Source organism: Scardinius erythrophthalmus, assembly GCF_964197995.2.
Source record: "Scardinius erythrophthalmus genome assembly, chromosome: 10".
In the NCBI taxonomy this organism is placed as follows: Eukaryota; Metazoa; Chordata; class Actinopteri; order Cypriniformes; family Leuciscidae; genus Scardinius; species Scardinius erythrophthalmus.
This window is the reverse complement of record NC_138230.1, coordinates 24,672,482-24,678,149: the sequence shown is the minus strand read 5'-3', so window position 1 is coordinate 24,678,149 and position 5,668 is coordinate 24,672,482. Positions and strand designations below refer to the sequence as shown.

Genomic DNA, 5,668 nt, shown 5'->3' with positions numbered 1-5,668 from the left:
TCTTTTAAAAAACTTTCAATTCTTGTATTCAAAATCAACGAAAACCGAGCAGGACCAAGCCATTTTACAGCTGATCGCCGTCAAAAAAGTTCAGGAGGTATTTCTTAGCGATGGCTGATTGAATGTATGTTTAGTCCAGTACGTGCCTGTTTATAAGATTAGTATTGACCGAGTTCAGAGGCTGTCATATGTGGATCAACTTACTTTGTTGTGTATTTTCAACAGTTTCATCATAAGGCACAGAATATGCAGCAATGCTCCAGTCATCTCATTTTGTGAATTAATCCAGTATCTGGCCTGTAGACCCGTTCACAATTTGGTGTTGGGGGAATTTCTCACTTGAACTGAGTTAGTGGGTCCCCAGACATGAAAAATCACAGAGGTGCTCGTCCGCCATAGTGCCACGCATTACGTAATGGTCAAATAAAAAATGGCCGCCATCGGATGATGATGATAATCCAATTTCTTTTCTTCTGAATGTATATACACATGTAATACCTCTATTTAGACTTATTATGGTATGTGGAATTCATTTCTGATATTGTTATGGCCATATTGGCTGACTTTTTACATTAAAAGGTCATGGTCAAGGTCATTTTCCTATTCTTAAGACCTTGGCCATAACTTGGCCATTATTAGGAATAAAAAAAAAACATATGCAATAAGTCTAATTCTACTAAATGTGACATTTAACATTCATTGCTAATATTGGTTTTAACATTAAGGATCATCTTGTCATTGAAATGTCAATGTCAACATCATTTTTAAATAACTCGATTAAGATATCTTTTTTTATAGTAACTTTTTATTGTATCTTTTTCCACAATGTTTTTTTATTATTATAACAAGACATGAAGAGAAGAAATGTAACAATTATAATCATCCCTTTGAACTTTATTTTAATTGGGTGCAAATGAAACTATGTAGCAATAAAAAAATCATACCAAATTAACTAAAAGTGCACCATATAGTCTGATTTCTCTCTCATACAGTACGTATGTGTGCATGCATGTTAGTGGGATGGTTTTTTACAGGATAATTTTTCCATTTTTCCATGGCAGAATACGGTGAATGAAACTCCAGCAGCACGACAGCCACATCGCCGATTGTCACACTTGCCTGCTCACTTACATACTGTGAGCAGACTTGGTGGTAAGGGCTTCAGACATTTTGATGGCAGGAGTGTGCCAAAGTGCTCCTTCCATCCATGTTTCGTTGGCTCTAGTCTTGCTTTGGCGTCCTTGGCTGTTGCAAGCTAGTGGCATGCCGTATGAACCAGAAAAGCCCCTCGTTGGATGTGGCCTCTGATCACACTACTTGTGGGAGGGAGAGCGTCAATTCCAGCATTTCCACTGATGTATATTTCTACCCTGAAGTCATCAAATGTCTTAGCTGTTGTAGTTGACCTGGCCCCAGCCCAGACACACACCAAGTACTTCTCAGCCAATGCTGCATCTTGCTCTGTCAAGGCATTGATGACCACACCTAAAGTAGGGAATTGTGCTAGAGGCATCTGTCGCATCTTCGACATGAAGTCTACCACAACATGAGTGGCATAAGTAGACTCAGGACTCCATTGGTTGAGATCAAGTCGAGGCTCAATCTCACTAACAAATTTTGACTTGTTGACATGAGCTGGAAGGTCACCATCAAACAGGGGAGATGCTGAAAGCACATCATGAGAAAGTATCTGCCGGATACTCATGTCCCGCTTCTTAGCAATGTCCGTACTCCTATGTGCCTCTGCCATGTCTTTGGATGAGACTAACTTCTGCTCCTTCATACTGATTGTCAGTGTCTTCTCTGGTTGTTCGTTGAACTGAGGTAGTTTTCTCTTTGATACAGTTGTGCTAATTTTCTTGGTCTTCTCAACTAACCTCTCCTGCCTGTACGAGCAGTAGATATGCTTTCCATTTTGGAGACAGTTGAGCAAGCGAGGAGCGACACCTCGGTCAACATCCTGCTTGGTGAGCAGATTGTGCAGTGGAACAGGCACATTGACTGTCATTGAGTATGGATTCTGCCGCTCTAGCACAAAGTCTTTTGTTTGAATGTAAGGCGGCGAGTGGTGCTCAGTGCATGCTGGAGATGGCATTCTGTCTGTTTCAAAGTGTGGTTGTTGGTGAGAAAGTTGAGGATATCAGTGATCATCCCAATCTCATGGAACAAGAGCTCAAACTCTGCTACAGCATTTGCATTGTGTGTGGCTCCTACTACATAGTGACCTCCAGGACCCTTTGACACTCACTGAATGGTCTGCTCGACCTTCATGTCACCTCCCACAGCACAGAACCAGCCAGGGCGATTCTGCACAACCCACTGGCCTATAGAGAAGCGCTGGTAGAGCTCAGGATGTGTGAACTCTAGCACCTTTATTTGTTCAAGATACCATGACGAAGGTAGTTTATGCAGTCACATTCTGCAAAGATTGGCATAGAATCCTCTATAGTAGCCATGTGTAGGTTCAAGTTTCCTTCTCTTTCGGAGAATACAGCATTTTTGATGATGGCCACCAATTACAACCAAACTCCAAAGAATTGGCAGAGCTCTGACTTTGCTTCACACTCCTTCTCAAACTCCAGAAATTCCTGATTCAACTTCTGCACTTTCAATCAAGGCTTCAAACTGCTCTGGGCAACGTTGATTTGCAGCCAGTGTAGTGTGCAGTGTCTCTACCTGTGCTAGCACTGGATATTCTGCTTTGTCCTTGTGTTGCCAGGACATTTCCCACTGGAGCGACCTGATCACATCCTCCACAATCAGCATCCCAGTGAGAGCACGGACATAATGACTTCCATTTAACACAGACTCTTATCACGCCAGGTCCAAACACTTCACACTCCACCAATGCATCATCAATGCCAGAACCTCGAAGCAGTTTTCCCTGGCATTTGAGTAGAACACAGGTCCAATGTAAAGGGCCCATGCAGAGGAACAGATCCTTGAACTGTTCTGTCTCATGCAGGTAAATATCTACAGCCAGGGCAAACACACTTTCATCACACCAAATCGCCATTGACGCCTGATTCAGTTGTCTGCGAACACTCTGAAAGTTGGTGAGGCAATGTCTGATGGTCGGCATGCTCAGTAATGGGTCTTGGTATGACAGGGAGGAAGCCAACACGCATCATTGGCACCACAGCAGATGAGACAAGTGTATGCACAGCGGCCCATATCAGAGGGTCTCCTGCTGATGCACCGCAGTGGATCAGACTGATCAAGAATTCATGCTTTCCAGATACACTTTTGGCAGTTGCAACATCAAGTAATGTTGCTTGCTTGTTTTCAGGATGCAGCAACATGTCTGGTAGCAGGACAGGACCACTGGCTTGGCATGGTGAGGTACCTCTTGGCATGGCAACTTTGTCTGCAGGATTGGATCAGCATGGCTTAATCCTGTGCTTGAGACTGGAGGCTTATGAAGGGGTCTGTTCACTGTGGCATCTTAGAACAGTACACAGTACTAATGCTGCATAGTGTGAACCCTTGGTACCAGAAAGTGATGATTTATCAGCATAATCGGAGTTGTCCATGCCTGCCATAATATCCTCCCTTGTAAAAGTACTTGTTATGGGTGTCTCTCCATCTTCTGAGCATTTCACATCATAGCTAGCAGGAAGACTGTGGGCAGATCTGATTGTCTGGTAGCTTGAACATGAACCAATCCCGTTGAAAGTTGTGAGAAGGCTCTTGCTGCTCTTTTCTTTTCTACGACCTTGACCATGCCCTTTCAAGGTCACAATAACCCAATATGGTCATATCAATTGCAGAAATGAATTCAACATACCATAATTAGTCAAAATAGAGGTATTACATGTGTATAAACATTCAGAAACAAAGAAGTTGGATTTTCATCATCATTCGATGGCGGCCATTTTTTATTTGACCATTACGTAATTCGTGGCACTATGGCGGACAAGCACCTCTGTGATTTTTCATGTCTAGGGACCCATTAACTCAGTTCAAGTGAGAAATTCCCCCAACAACAAATTGCGAACGGGTCTACAGGCCAGGTCCAGGACTATATTGGTCCCCACCTGTTGATTACACACAATCACTTAGGGGTGGTTTCCCAGACACTGATTAAGACTAATCATAGACTAAATTGGAGATTTAAGCTGGACTAACTGAAATTGAATTTCTCAGACATGGTTTAAAATAGTCTCAGACTTTCCCTAGTCCTGAATTACAAAGTCTGATTTCCAGAAGTCTGATTAGAACTAGTCTAGATTTAAGTAAAGGCTTAAACTAAACTTGGCCAGAGGCAGGTTTAACTTCAGATTAATTGATGTTGGCCTCCAGATTGACCTTAGCAATAGAGGAAGATGGATTACCTGGACTATTTTAATGATGATGAAAGAGCTCCATGTAGACCAGACAGAAGAGTGGTTATGGACAGGAGCAACCCACTGAATGATTTTGATGACATCAACTTTCATGACCGTTTTCGCATGTACAAAGCAACTGCAGCAGACATAATTAGTCTGCTTGAGACAAGGCTTTCATCTGATTCTTTTAGGGGAATGGCTATCCCTCCTTCGCTACAAGTACTGATCACCTTAAGGTTTTTAGCATGTGGAACCTTCCATCATGAAACAGGCCATTTGTGTGGCGTAAGTGAACCAACTGTGTGCAAAATAGTCCACAAAGTGTGCAAAGCTATATGTGAACTGAAGGACGACTACATCAAGTTTCCTGATGCTGCTGGCCAAGCCAACTACAAGGTGGAGTTCTTTGAATATGGAAACTTCCCTGGAGTCATTGGCTGTATTGATGGATGTCATATTCCAATAAAGTGTCCCTCTACTGCAGATTCTGAGGAGTACAGAAATCGTAAAAACTGGTTCTCAATAAATGTACAAAGTGTGTGCACTCCCACTATGCAGTTCTCCAACATTGTTGCATGTTGGAAAGGTGCAACTCATGACTTTTCCAGAACTCCTGTCTGTACGCTCAGTTTGAAGGTGGTCAACATAGTGGAATCATACTTGGTGACAGTGGGTATGCACAGACCAACTTCTTGTTCACCCCTTACCTTCATGCAGTCACACCTGAGCAGCAGCGGTACAACCAATCTCATATCCGTACCAGAGGTACAGTGGAGCGCATGTTTGGTGTATGGAAGAGTCGTTTCCAGTGTCTCAGAAACACATTGCGCTTTGAACCAAGAAGATGCTGTATTGTCATAATTGCAACAGCAGTGCTTCACAATTACCTCAAACAGCATGGCTGCCCAGATCCTCAAATGGAACATAGGGATGAACCAGATCTTCCCATGGTTGAGCCAGACAATGACAGGTATGGACTGGCGTGCAGAGATGCTTTTGCTTTGCGGCACTTCTCACAATAAAGTTACCTCAGATGATCGAAGACAACAATTGCCACAGATTGATGGTGAACAAAAGTTTTATTTCACAAATTGAGATATCGGGACCCTGAACTGGTGTTGGTTTCAGTAGAACATTGGTACTGCTGCTACTTCATGTTTCTCTCTTCCTCCTTCATGGCTAACTCAACATGAAGTATTTTCATCTTCATTTCATGTTCATCTTTTAAATACTTTAATTTGTGCTCATGGAATTCCATGGCCAGTTTCTCGTGCATGGTCAGCCTCTTGGTCCTTCTCATCTGGCCAGAATTAGTGACACCATCTTCCCTCCAGGCTGCT

The 5,668-nt window shown here is 42.9% G+C and overlaps 1 pseudogene across 1 annotated transcript; it reads left to right on the top strand.

Moving 5' to 3' along the window:
* The first annotated feature begins 4,325 nt into the window (after positions 1-4,325).
* LOC308697358 (putative nuclease HARBI1) lies at positions 4,326-5,350 on the top strand (annotated as a pseudogene). The gene has a single exon. The product of its transcript is annotated as a putative nuclease HARBI1 (transcript).
* Positions 5,351-5,668: the final 318 nt, after the last annotated feature.